This window comes from Microtus ochrogaster, chromosome 21 (assembly GCF_000317375.1).
Source record: "Microtus ochrogaster isolate Prairie Vole_2 chromosome 21, MicOch1.0, whole genome shotgun sequence".
NCBI lineage: Eukaryota > Metazoa > Chordata > Mammalia > Rodentia > Cricetidae > Microtus > Microtus ochrogaster.
In genome coordinates, this window is record NC_022022.1 from 50,155,049 (window position 1) to 50,169,990 (window position 14,942).

At 40.5% G+C, this 14,942-nt stretch overlaps 1 protein-coding gene across 1 annotated transcript in view; it reads left to right on the forward strand.

Moving 5' to 3' along the window:
* The first annotated feature begins 1,003 nt into the window (after window positions 1–1,003).
* Window positions 1,004–14,942, forward strand: part of Adgrl2 (adhesion G protein-coupled receptor L2) — a 208,263-nt gene continuing 194,324 nt past the window's right edge. The window contains exon 1 of the mRNA XM_026783911.1: window positions 1,004–1,047. The gene's annotated coding sequence lies outside the window, so the exon portion shown is untranslated. The remainder of the gene's footprint in view (window positions 1,048–14,942) is intronic.

The following is a 14,942-nucleotide window of genomic DNA, read 5'->3' on the forward strand; positions in this document are numbered from 1 at the left end:
GCTTCTCTAGATAAACATTTTAGGATCTGAAATATTGGTATCTTACATATTTTAACAAATTCCCTTTATTCTTCTGTTATTACTTCCATTCCCCTTAGCCACTGTGCAATTTCAAAAGGTAGAAACTCAATATATTTTCCTTAAAATATGCTTATAATACTTAAAAACGATAAGAAACGGAAAATTTACTAACCTCATCAGGATGTGGCACAGCATGTTTTCTCATATTCTGATAGTTTATATCTATTAATAAAAACAATTATTTTGTATTAAATGCAAAAGTAAAAATAAAATTAAATGTGTTTTAGAAACTTTAAAGAACATAGTGAATTTGAGACACAACATGTGTGTCTGGAAACAGAACTCACGGGTAAAGCACTAGCCAGGCATGCAAGACCCTGAATTTGATCTCCAGTGCTTCAGGGGCTCTGTGTGTTTGGGGGAGCTTTTCAGAATGCAGATTTGCTCTAATTTTTATCCTGTGATATACTGAGGATCTTATGGTTAATCAATGATCGGAAGCAGCAAGCAATTGAAAAAGAACATGGGACTTCAATCTTCATTTCTCAGTTTCTACATTTTAATTTGCAGGTAGAAAAATTCCAGTTAGAAATTTCATTTATGGTTAAGCAGAAAACAATGGTCATTATGTTGATTTCAGAAAACTGGGATGTATCCCACGTTTTCCCTTAAAGAATTTTAAATATCCTTGTCACTTCTATATTAATTCAATTGAGCGAAATGGCAGAGTGAAAAAATATATATTGACTATTTACTCTTATCCCTATAGCATTTATTTTGAGAAAATAGAGTGCTGCATTATGCATCTGAGAGTGCTTATCATCATAACCACTCAATCCCAGGCAGGCCTGTCCATGAGTCACCCCTGAATGCTCGGCCCTCTAGCTGCCTTTCCTGCTGATTGGTGGCTGACGCAGTCACTTGACAGTCAGGGCCTCCATAAGTGAAGGTATCATAAATAATAATATTTTCTTTGCTTTCCAGGCTGATTACGATACGATGATGCATTTCATCTTTCCCAGAATGGTAAGTAAAGAACTCTTCCTACATTTGAAACTCCCAAGCAAAAGCAAGCAAGAAAAAGTGCACAGTCACGAAGAAGGTGGACTTTTGCCCACTAACCCTAGGGAACCAGGTGTTAACTCTGTCACCTTTAGATCCCTTGAGCGTTTCAAAGTTCTCACCAAATACATATAGGCTCTTTCAAAGGAAGAGAAGGTGTTGCCACCTTTGTTGGATCATAGTTGAACACGGTGTATTCAACATTTTCTTTCCTGGGGGGGGGATTTATTTTAAAATATATGCCGAGGCAGGAATAGATGTGTTTTGCGTTCCGTGTGCAGAGAGTGACTATGTACCTGTGACACATACCAAGAGCTGGTGAGTGAGGCCTCAGGATTTTCACTTTTACAGAAAAACTGACCAGGGCTTGGAAGCATCTGTGAATTTTAAAATGTTTGTTTTCTAAACCATATATCAGAACTTTCATGAGGCAGGGTAGCTACGACGGGATTTTATTTAAATGTGCAACTTCATTGTCTTCATGTTTTTATGACACAGCAAATCATTTGGTTATAGTCTTGATCATAACCTCCTTACAATGGAAATAATGAAGAGAAGAATCCTACTGAACAAGAACTGGGAAACAGTTCTCAGGTACTATATACTTCAAAGTCTTCTCAGAGCATCTTGAGCATTAGCTATGAAAACAAGGAAATATTCATTGAGGAGAAATATCACTTTCAAATAGTCAAACATTGGGATGTGTGAAAAGGTAGGCAGAGAATTTACACTAGATATGTGGTTGGGAGAATGTCTCAGAGGGTCCACAAACTGTTGTGACTGTAACTCAATGAATACTTTACATTTTTTATTTTCTGAATTTCCTATAATAAATGCATAGTATTTTTCTAACAGAAGAAAAACATACTTGAATAGTCAATTATTCAAAAGAACATGTTTAGTATTAAATATATACACACATAATTGAAAAGCATTTCTCTATGCAAAACTTTTAACTAGAATGACAAAATTAAGTATATATATTTATAAAATTATGTATGCATATATATCTCCCACCTAACTCTAGGAGGCACTAAAACATAAATGAATATTAATTAGGTAAAATATATCTTTAAAGTATCTAAAGTGATAAAAGCTATTCTTAAACCATTTTCATTCTGGTACAAATGTGTGCCCGAGTTCAGGCATAGCCTGTGATTTCACATTGGTGCTTAGGGAGCGAGAGTGTGGTGCTTTACTTTTTCATGGTAGCAATAAATGCTCTCAAGTAGGAGAGGCTGTACCAGAAGATGATACACTTTAGTCCACTGGATTAGCAGGCCAGCATTCAACAACAACCAGTTCCACCTACGACCCGCTGTGCAGAGTTTCCATGTGGAAACCATTGTCAGGTTGGAGGTTTGCTAGAATACTTGAGTGATCTTGTGTAAAGACCTTGATTCTATGACAAGTTTTTATAAGGAATAAGAGTCAAAGACCATGGACATCTTTGCAATTTTATTTTCCTTGTGTGGGGCTGAGAATCAAGCCTAGGACATCCCATACACCAAGCAAGTACATCAAGCAAGTATATCGTTAGCTCCAGGAACCCTTGTGTGAAAACTTACTTACTGTAGTAGATGAAAAGAACACGCAGTATCAAAAATAACTACTGAATTTGAGAGACCCTCAGTGCAGCAGAAATACCATTAGCAACTCACTGTCTTGCAGTAAGCTGCACAAGTGTGAAAACATGTTTGGGGTTGGAAAGTTCTGGTTGGACATGGTGGCATCCACCCATAATTCTAGCACTTTGGTGGCTGAGGCAAGAGGATCACAGGTTAAAAAATATAAGAAAGCATCAATAACAACCAACTGGTTGATTAGGTCTCAGAGTCTGAAAAAAAGCAACAATAAACACACTTCTTGCCATTTCTATTAAAATTGTGTTCACTGAATCTTTTCCATTATAGATCTCTGGGGATTTGGTTTCACACAAGTCATTGGTTCGTGTCACAGGAAAAAGTAGTTTTCTCAATTAGCAAAACAGTGTAACTGATGGTTTCTTTAGAACATTTATCTCTGTGTACTGATAACTGCCATTAGACTATCATATTTTGTTTTTAAACTCTTGTTTTAAACGTGGTCAGCTAGGATAGTTGTTAAGAGTCACTGGTTTTTTGCTTTTTGTTTTGGTTTTGGTTTTTGGTTAGGGTTTCTCTACATGGCTTTGGCTGTCGTGGAATTCGTTCTGTAGACCAGCCTGGCCTCAAACTCAGATATCTGCCTGCCTCTGCCTCCCAAGTGCTGGGATTAAAAGTGTGTGCCCCGCTGCCCAGCTGTTAGCCATTGCTTTTAAAGTCAGGCTGGCTGAACACCTGGCTGTTGTTTGCGCATGCTCTGTCCTAAATCCCTGGAATAGTTTATACTCACTTTACAGTTGCTCAGATACAGGAACAACCTATTAAATCTGCACAAATGCACTGCTAGTCTGCTAGCAGCTGCAGCATATAGTTCACAGAGCTCAAAGACGTCTGTACTTGGAACATAAAAATACTAATTAGTTAAAAGGGAGGGGCGGGTTGGCAAAATGGTTCAGCAGATAAAAGAACTCTCCTTTCTAGCCTGGTGACAGATTTCTATCCACAGAATCCATCCACAGAACCAGTAGTAGAACAAGTGAACAAACCGCCACAATTGTCCACTGATGTCCACACACAATGATAAGTGTACCCCTGTAATTTGTTACCATAGAAACACACACAATTTACCAGCCAGTGTCGGGGTGAGAAACAAACAACCAAGGAATGATAATGACCTCTGACACCCTGACATCCTCTCTGTGTGGTTCAATGATATTCCCTTAATTCTCACCTTCAATCAAAGATGGACATTATCTGGAACCCCCACCCTCTTTTCTCTTTCTTGCTTTTCTAAAGCAATATTATCATTTGCTGTTCTCCCAAAATATCTTTATTCTATGTGTTTATACCTCAATATGTTGAGTATGCTTCATTGCTCATTTTGCACATTTTGAAATGTAGGTGAATACATATTTATCTGTAATTATTTTACACAACAATTAATTTTTCATCCTCTATGCCACATTGCCATGTATACTATTATATAATACTCCATTATATTCTGCACATTTGCACATTTCCAGTGTTTCACTTTTGCGTTTTACTATCAAATATAGTCATTTCGGGGGCTGGAGAGATGGCTCAGAGGTTAAGAGCATTGCCTGCTCTTCCAATGGTCCTGAGTTCAATTCCCAGCAACCACATGGTGGCTCACAACCATCTGTAATGGGGCCTGGTGCCCTCTTCTCGTCTGCTAGCATACACACAAACAGAATATTGTATTCATAATAAATAAATAAATAAATATTTTAAAAAAACATAGTCATTTCATGAACAATCTAAAACACAAGTATCTAAGTGGATATCTGCAAAAATCTCTCTAGGACAATGGTTCTAATGCTGGAATTTTTTTTTTTCCCACCCAGAGACTATTTGGTGATACACACAGCATTCTTTGCCTGTTACACTGGGGTATGCTAATAAATATCCAGGAACATGAAATATCCCTAAGAGACAGTGCTAAAAGAAAGGCATAGTAGAGTCCCGACAACAAAGCCACCTTGACGAAAGGTCACTACTGTGACACTAAGAGACCCTGCTCTGCAATAGCTACTCAGAATAAAACTGCCAGCTCTCTGGGTACAAGGATTGTAACTTCATTCATGGCCTCATGACTGCCACATAGGTGTGAAGGTCCAGCTCCTGAGTGCTGGGATTAAAAGTGTGCACCATCACTGCCCAACAATGCAAGCTTCATTTTAAACTAAAAGTTTAATTAAAAGTTTTAATGCAGGGCTGGAGAGATGGCTCAGAGGTTAAGAGCACTGACTGTTCTTCCAGAGGTCCTGAGTTCAATTCCCAGCAACCACATGGTGGCTCACAGCCATCTGTAATGAGATCTGGTGCCCTCTTCTGGCATGCAAGCATACATGGAAGGAATGTTGTATACATAATAAATAAATAAATCTTTAAAAAAAAAGAGTTTTAATGCAAGACTTCAAAGCCTAGGAAACCAAGCTCAGTGGCCCATACTGTCTGTCCAGAATGTCCATGACCTTAAGTTATAGTCCCAAGCTGGGAGGGGGAAATACATAGTTCAAATATATCCCAACAAGCCGGGCGGTGGTGGCGCACGCCTTTAATCCCAGCACTCGGGAGGCAGAGGCAGGCGGATCTCTGTGAGTTCGAGACCAGCCTGGTCTACAAGAGCTAGTTCCAGGACAGGCTCCAAAACCACAGAGAAACCCTGTCTCAATATATATATATATATATATCTCCCAACATTGTGCCTTTTTGAATCAAAAGGAAGTCCACTCTGGCTGGGGTGTAGTGGCACAGAGGCCTGAGATTCCGGTGTTCAGGAGACTGAATCAGGATAGTTCTAGATGAATGGATGCCTCCATAGCAAACCCTGTGTCAACAAACACAAACATAACTAAAGCACTGTTTTTCTATTTAGACTAGCCTTCATAGCAAAACCCTGTATCAACAAACAAAAACATAACTAATTAGATTGCCAAGAGACTAATATATTACCTTAAAATAGTGGGGCTGAGGATGTGTCTACTTTGTAGGTAGAGTGCTTGTCTAACATGCACAGAGCTCCAGGTATGATCCCTAGCACCTCATGAACTGGGTATGGCATTATAGGCTTGTAACCCCAGCACGCTAGTGGTGGAGGGAGGAGGATGGTAAACCAGTCATCCCTGGATGCATAGTGGATTCCAGGGTAGCACTGTCTCAAAAAAGAAGACAAACAAGGAGGAGGAGGAGGAGGAGGAGGAGGAGACAACAATGTCAACCCAGGAAACTGTATTGATGACTATTGTACTGTTATATAGAAGCCTTCCTCATACATTCTTGTTTTCTACAGAGAAACCATTTATAGGAACGCTTTAAGGCAGAAATATATCAAGATGATTCAAAACTACTTGTTTGTGTAAAGTATGGTTTCATTTGGAAACTCAAGGATAAGCAAATCCTTTTATACTTCTGCTTCTGGAACTTCCCAGGGAGGAGTTTCACTCCTGTGTGATACCTCCCTGACTACCCTTATACATGAATAGCCGGTTAATCCTGAGCCACTTACAGCTGGTCTTTGTAAGGTTTGAATCTGGAAATATGGGGCAGACTCAGGAAATGGGAGACTGTATTAGTTGACAGATCCAAGAGCAGGCAGATTCTGAGCCTTAATCCCAGTTATTCAAGTTTTCATAGATCTACAAAGTGGTTAATGGCCTTTGCAGAAGCTGATCGGAATGGAGTCTCTGCAGCTTGCAGTGATCCTGATAGCTGCATTCACATGAACGAAAGCCAATCCTGAGACAGACTTCCTGAGTGCTGCAGTCTTCCATGTGGTGGCTCACAGCAACCTATTCCAGGGGATCCTATACTGTCTATAGTCTCCATGGACACTGCATTCACAGGGTACACACATGTACTTGAATACATAACATTCACGCACTTAAAGATATAAAAATATTTAAAAGAAGAGTAAATGAGGGGCTGGAGAGATGGCTCAGAGGGTAAGAGCACTGGCTGCTCTTCCAGAAGTCCCGAGTTCAATTCCCAGCAACCACATGGTGGCTCACAACCATCTGTAATGAGATCTGGTGCCTTCCTTGCCAGCAGTACATTGTATGCTTAATAAATAAATAAATAAATATTTTAAAAAAATAAAAAAAGAAGAGTAAATGAGAGTGTGTGCCTACCATGGCTTTAGTTCAATCCCAAGAGTAATAAAAATAGACAGACAGATAAATAGATAGATAGACAGGCAGACAGACAGACAGATAGATAAGAACTGAAGACAGACACAAAAAAGAAGACAGAATACACAGGGAAAAGGCTACCTAAAAGCTAAGGAAGAGAGGAGCCTCTGGAGAACCAGTAAAACTACCATTTTTACTTAGAACTTCTAAACTTAAAAACTAGGAGAGGATAAGTGGCTACTGTTTAGACTCTGGTCTGTAGCATGTGCAAAGGAAAACGGTATCTGTGGAGCATTCAGTAGTCAATCTTTTGGCCATGTCAACCCCTGCTAAGTATTATCTTCCCACCGTCCTCTTTCTCCTCCCCTTTAGAGATGATTGCCTTAGTTTAGGCTTTATTTTTCATGCCTGCAGTATTCTAGTAAGCCTTAGCATTTCTTCATTCTGATAAAAATCATTCATAATTTTCTAGCAAACTTCCTGCATCATGAGCTGCCTGGCAGCAAAAATCAGTTCTGCACCCTTTACCCAGCTGCAGTCTGTTGTCTACAGTTCCCAAATAACGCTGTGCATCAAAACCTTGGAGTAATTGATTGGCTGATGTTGATATAGGTTCTCATTTATCCCAGGCTGGCCTGGGACTTGATTTGTCATCAAAGGTGACCTTAAACTCTGACCTCCCGCCTCTGTTTTAAGTGCTGGAATTACAGGCAGCATTCACAAGCTGTGATACTTGGTTTAATAAGATGAAGAATAGGTCTTAGTATTTACTTAAAATAGAAGAACAGCATTCTAGAAAAGACTAATAAATAATACAATCATAAGAGATAAACTCAACTTCATTCTGTCTAAAATCAAAGGCAGTCCTGTTGGCCACCCTTAGATTTGAAAACAAAAGTTTGTTATATCTATCTGTCAAGTTGATTAAGTCATGCTTGTGCCTAGTATTTTAATTGTTCTATAATTTAGGAAATTTTTTAAAAAGCTGGCATCTTTCTTGTGTCTATAGAGCTTTTGACTAAGATAATAGAGATACTAGTTTTGTTTTGTTTTTTAAAGTGGGGCTCTGTGGTTGAGTGTTCGCCTAGCATTTGTGAGACTCTGGGCTCAGTATTCATAACAACACATAAATTATTATGTCTATCAGGTGATCCACTTTAAAACTAAGAAAGTGGAGCCTGCAGAGAGGCAAAGGCAGTGCATAGGAATCAAGGTCACGCCCAAAAGTCAGTTTCTTGAGGGACCATTTGCACTCAGATCTTAGTAGAGAGGAGCTCCCTGGGACTTGGATGAGCAAATGAAGATGGTGGCTCTAAGTCTACTCCTGGCTGTCCCTGAAACCTGTGCTGTTACTGCTGGAGAGTGAAGAATTGCCGGTGCCATGCTCTCCCTCTGCTGAGTGTCTCTTGTATTCAGTGGAGAAATATTTTACTAAATCTATTTGCAGTCTGAAAGGTCTCCAAACAAAATGAAATATTCACCAATTACTCTTTGGCTTATTTTTCCCTGGCTCGTATTTTGAACATCCTAAACTTTATAAATTATTATGTGGACTGAATCGACCAATGGGACAGGGCTTCCAGACTTTTGTCGGCATCTCCTGAGAAAGGAATTCACCATTTATGTTACCAAGATTTGCCTCTTACCTTAGATGCATGAAGCCCCAGTTCTGTCCCCAGCATTTCCTAAAGGGAGTGTGGCATACGCCTGTAACCCCAGCACGCAGCGTGTGAAAGAGGAGGGTAAAAATTTCTAGGCTATCTTTGTCTATATAGCAAGCATAAGGTGAGCATGGATTACATGAGGCCCTATCTCAAAGAATAAATTATTAAAAAAATCAACTCTTTATAAAATTTGAACTACAAGTGGCTTTTGTGCTGAAAAAGTCTTATAATGCTTTTTCATTAATATACGTAAGTATATTAATTCAATTTTGGGGGGAGTATTTAAAATAAAGTTAATTCCTCTTTGATATAGTAATTTTTTTTTTTTTTGGTCTTTCGAGACAGGGTTTCTCTGTGGTTTTGGAAGTAATTGTTTTTAAAATAAAAAAAAATCTAGGTGTGATTTTTACAAATTCAAGATAAGCTTAGTAAAGATTCATGAAATTAAAAGGAATAGACAAGAAAAAAGCTATTTTTCCAGTATCTAAGTATAACTGTTGTTAAAACTTTGATATATCTATTCCCTGTCTTTTTTGTGGCATATTATTTTGACTATTTCTCATAATTTCATTATATATATATCACAAGTACACACATATATACTTAATGTCTAGGGTCTATGTAATGACGAATTAATAGGAACAGTGGGGAAAATGTGATTTACAGATTGAGTAGGCAGTGGGTTCAAATTTAATTTTTTGCTTGTTTGTTTTTGATTTTTGAGACTGGGTTACTTTGTAGCTTTGGAAACTGTCCTGGAACTCTCTCTGTAGGTCAGGCTGGCCTTGATCTCACAGAGATCTACCTGCCTTTGCTTCCTGAGTGTTGGGATTAAAGGCATGCACCACAGCTTCTATAGCATTTATCACCTGGAATCTCTTGGTTCTTGTTTCGTATTCTTGAATATAAAAATATTTCTGAACCCACTCCCCATGGCTGTTGTTAGCATTAATTAATGCAAAATGGTTAATAGAGCATCTAGAATATAGTAAATCCTCAATTGTGGTTAAAATCATTTCCCTATTGACATAAAAATGACAAAGTGTAACTGTTTTTCTGGTTAAAAATTCCCAACTCTTCCAGTTTTGTTTTGTTTTTTTTTTCCATAGGAGGTAGTTCAATCTCTTTATCATTCTGTGTCCTGGATCCTGGAGTTTTTCAGTCTTCCACTGGTAACTTTAAATGCTACTTCCAGAGCTGCACAAGGCAGTCTAATCGGCAGAAAACCGAGCTGGGCTAACGACGACACCCTCCATTACTTTACGAACGCTCTAAATTTATCTCACAGTCTCAACTACTTCTGTTTTGTTGTTGCTTGCAACCATCACACCAGTGGCTCACTGCCAGGTGAGGCTCCTTTTTGTGCCCCCAGGAGGATTGTTGCTAAGTCACACAGCCTTCAAACCAAATTTAGGCAGTTGGTGTTTTAGTCCCAAGGCAGGCCCACACAATCACTCTAACCAAATTATATATTATTAAATTTTATGCATCTTTCAGTTGTTGAGAACATTTACATCCTGATTTTATAATCTAATGCACCTCCTTCCTTTTTCTCATCCAACCTGTCTGTGACAGGCATGTCTCCTCATGCTTTATCTCTGTCCCTGATGACATGTTCACATGTTCGACATGTTCACATGTTCACATTGTGACAGGCATGTCTCCTCATGCTTTATCTCCGTCACTGAAGACATGTTCACATCAGACGGAGTGAAGGACAAAGGCCTCACTTCGCTGGAGTCTTCTCCAGGTAAACACTGGTTCCTTAGCAAGGAGACTGGGTGCAATTGCTCCACTAGTTATAAAAACACACTAGCAAACTATCCCTAAACCTGAACTTTTCTCTCACGAGGTTAGAAAGGCTACAAATGCCTTGCCAAAATCTACACGTCTCCACCTATCACAAAGAAAAACTGTTTACTAACTCATCAAGGAAATGATATATAAAATTAAAAAATAGATTATTCTTTTTTTAGTGCAATTATTTTTTCTAGTAATATTTTCAATGATCACAAAGTCTCATATGTTTATACATGTAATTTAGCTATTCTCCCTTAAACAACACTGCTGTCATAGATCTGAATCCTCAGGCTCTGCCTTTTTTCTCTTTTAACATGAGGAATACTCTTTCTTATGCCTCCTGACAATCCAGACTTGATAAAGGGAACAATGAAAGCTTCCACCCCATCATTTAGAAGGTATCTGCTAATGATTCGCAAAGATCAAGACCTTGTGCAGCCTAGCTACAAGGAGGAGGTGGTCGTTCCTCAAAGGTGGTGTGACAGTCTTTGTTGACTCCTTGTGGGAGGCTTTATCCTCTCTGAGGAGTGGATGATGGGAAGGAGGGAAATGTGTGGAGAGCGGGAGGAGGGGAGGGGGAACTGAGATTGGGATGTAAAATACGAAAAAAGATTGTTTATTTTTTTTTTTTTAAGAGAGAGACATGATGGCAGCTAGGCCAGGTATAGCCTAAGTTCTGTGCTGAGTCCTGTCCCTGACCCTCTTGGTTCACATGCTAGCTGTGCACTTCTGTAGCTGAATGCTTATGGGGAAGTAACTCAGTCACAATGCAAGAGTCATGGGGTTAGTACGGTAATTAGAGCACAGAAGTACTTACTTTCAGTACTTGCTCTCATGTCAAGAATGTTCTCCATTGTCTATGTTCTCGGTGCTTTCATATATTTCTCTTTTCAGAAAGCTTGCCGAGCGATCTTGACTCTGTTGTTCACTGAGTAGTACTTGGTACATGCAAGGCCCTACATACGCACCAGGGAAATCAGCAAAGTCCCTTTGCTTGTGGAGCTTACACTCCAATGCAGAACAAAAACATTTCAGTGTGTAAAATAGCAGCACCAGCAATTATGAGACTGAAAGGCAAAGGGCAAAAGATGTCAGGGAGAACGGTTTCCCAGGCGGAGTCTACGTCTTCTGTAAGCTGAGAAGAATGAACCAATGGCGAAGAAGCACTGAAGAATGGAAACCCTTTCTTTCTTTCTTTCTTTCTTTCTTTCTTTCTTTCTTTCTTTCTTTCTTTCTTTCTTTCTCTCTCATGAATGAATCTGTCTTCAACTTCAAAATCTGCACTTGTTCCTTTGTGGCTGTTCTCCCTGATTCCATGTCATAAGATGGCATTCTTGCTTTTTTCCAGCATCTTCCAGAAGCCCCCAGCTCATGCCTTGCTGAGTGCTTATAGGTCCACACCACCCTCATCCACTCCCTCTTCCTCATATGTTCCCCCTCTTACAAATGCTGCTTGAGATTCAGAGCCTGTCAGCGAGTCCCCATGTGGCAAGCTGGCTTCTTTGGTTTCCTCCCCGTTTTCCTGCTCATTAGAACCATTTGTGTTTGCATAGGCAGAACACTGTTTAAATCAAACTCTGAGACCGCATGGCTGCTTTTCCCCCAAGGTTCCAATCATTTCCATTTTACCTACTGGTTTCTGTCAGAATTGGGTCCTGAGTAAGAGTCTCCTGAAAGCTTACTCTGCCTTCTGGGAAATGAAATGATCAGCAAGGCTGGTCAAGAAATTGTCAGTGCTTTGCTTTCCAAGGAACTCAAGTTTCTGCAGATACCTGGAGACTGAAATCCCTAATGCCAAGATGTGCTGCTGCTCTGTCAAGTTTGTGGTCTGTAGGAGAAAAGAATCCCAAGTCTCCTGGCCAGAAACTCTACAGTGCAGTCCCAAATTCCTATCGTGTCTGGACTTGTCATTTACACTCACCTAGAATTTTCTCCAGTGTCTCTCCAGCCACGGGTCATTAGACTCAGAGTTTCCAACTAGCAAGGCCTATTCACCAACCATCCAATCTGCTTGGCCTGATTATAATTAAAATAGAGGTCTAAAAAGTCAATTAATATTTATCCTATGTTGTAAAGTGTTTGCCAACAAGCAGGAGGTCCTGAGTCTGCTCATTCTAACCTATGCAATGGTAGGCAGAGGCAGAAAGCAGCTTCTTTATTAACCAATGGTCTTCACAGTTTACAGAGTAAACTGTAATTCCACGTCATGCAACAGAGTCAGGGATGGTGCCAGGCGCTCCTTTCCAGTGCTGGGGAGGCTGGGACGGGTAGATAGAGTCCTGGGGCTTGCTGGGAGTCAGGACACTATTGATAAGTCTGAGGTCAGAGAAAGATCCTGTCTCAACAAACAAGTAAAAATTGACATTGATCTCTGGTCTCCACATACAAACGTGAACATGCACACTTACAAATTAAATTGTGCATGAGACCAAACCATATGACCAGGAAATCAAGACGTTTCCTTCTAGCCTTGATATTGACAGGGCAAGCTTGAAACAATAGGAAGTACTGGGTTGGAGGGTTGCCTCTGAGGCTGACCAAGCCACACACTGGGCTTAGCGCCCTGTGACGAGGTGCTGAGGTGTCATCTCCCAACTGAAGAGCCTTTGAGAAGGAAAGATCTGGAACCTCTATTTTTACAGATGAGAAAATTGTAGCCAGAAAAGGTTAATTGACTTGCCGAAGGTCTCACACACAGCTCACTCCAACTGTAAGACAGCACCCTACCCCCTTCTTGGGCCGGTAAATTTCATCCACACAGTATTATTCTCTATGAACAGCCTAGAGGGTTGTTTCCACTTCAGCGGCGTGGAAATCGGAATGCCTACCCTCCTACCTCACAAGGCCTGAGAAAACCGACTGAGAGATTAGGCATGTGGGGGGTGTATTATGATGGTGATCGTTTTAATAGTTTAACCTCTAGGTTTCTGTGGAGCTTTTCCTGTTCATTGAAGTGATTTGCATTTTAAATTCTACTCTCTGTATTGAAACATGTTTACCCTCTTTCAGATTCACAACAAATTGCAGGCTGCATCCTCTAGGTTTTGGCAATTCCTGAAACCAGGTGTTATTTTACTTCTCTTTGCATTTCTCAGGGGAGGCCTGGCAATGCGCCTTCCTTTCAGACTTTACTTTTCTCATTTGTTCAGGGGATGATCATCCCTTTCTCTCACAGGTATGAAAACCTAAGCTAAGGACACTGTCATATCAGCGGCTGCTTTCCTTGACTTTTTTTTTCTTGTTTCCTTCCTCCCTCCAGTCTTCTTGATGGCAGACGGCATTTATTTATCTTTTATTCCTCGAGTCTATTGAGCCTAGCACTCACTAGCTGCACAGTATATTTGTTGAATGAATTATTCACCAAGGTGAAGAACACAGAGTGGGACCGAAGGTACAGCATTTTGTAGGTCAATGGGTTTCCACCTCTGAAGAGCAGATAAAGCCTCAGGAAGATGCTGAAAAAGCCGGAGAGGGGACGAGGATGAAGCAAGGCTGGCGTTGTCTCACAAACATAAACTTGTTTCTAATCGATAGATTAGGCTGCTATGGGATGCTGCTTTTGGAAGAGAAGCTTTTCTGAAAACTGAAATGAAGACATGTACCAGGATGGAATATACGCTTATACAGTCTCAAAATGCAGTTTCTTATATTTTGTTTCTGGCTGGGAAAGTTAACTTCGCTATGCCACTTTACTTTCCGCAGTTTTCATAGAGCTGATGGGCAGCAGATACCCCACCAACACCTGCCATTTCCACAGTATCCTAGCCCAGTGTACAGGACTTGGATCCAGGCAGCGAGGTACAGCAGAAGCAGGTGCAAGCAGGCCCAACATACCTGGCTTGACTTTTCTCTGCGTCTGGTTCCCTCTGAGCCATACAACTGCCAAAGACTCTACTGCCAAGGCTGAAAAACACACTTAAAAAAAAACAACAACAAAACTCTAGTTCACTATTTGGAAGAACTTATACTTACCATCTACACATTTCCATGTGATGATGGGAAATACACACGGTCTCGCTGAGATCTAGAAGCAAGCTTCCAGGCCAGAACAACTTCTGTAGCAGGATTAGAAAGAGCAGGCAGAGCTCGAGCCAGGGGCCCCATGCTGGTCTCTCCTTTTACATCCCAGCACTTCTGCCTTCCGAGGGAAAGATTAAATCAGGGTAAACAAGAACATGTTTAATAACGCATAACTGGTCCGCTTAGAGTTGGGCACCAGTAGATGAAAACAGATGCATGTCCTAACCCACCAGCGAGCTACTAGGGCATGCCAGCAGAAGGCCTGTCCTGATATCAAGGGACCTTCAAATGTCTGCCCAGCAACAGATACCTAAGTGATGCTGGCTCATGTTCCTTCCTTGTCCGTCCGCACACTTTCATACTTGTTAAATCCGGTGGACACACACCATGAAGAGGTGTCTCCAAGTAGCCCAAGAAACCCATCCCATTACTTTATTTCTACAACATGCCAGTGAGGACACTAGTTCTTTTTCTTTCTCCGCACCCCACTCTGCACCTTTTTTTTTTTGCTTGTTTTTTTTTTTTCCTTACCCTTAGTTGTCCTAGAACTAGTTCTGTGAACCAGGCTGACCACAGAACTGGCAGCTCTGCCTGCCTCAGCCTCCTGAGTGCTAGGATTCAAGGTAGAAGGCACTGTTTAT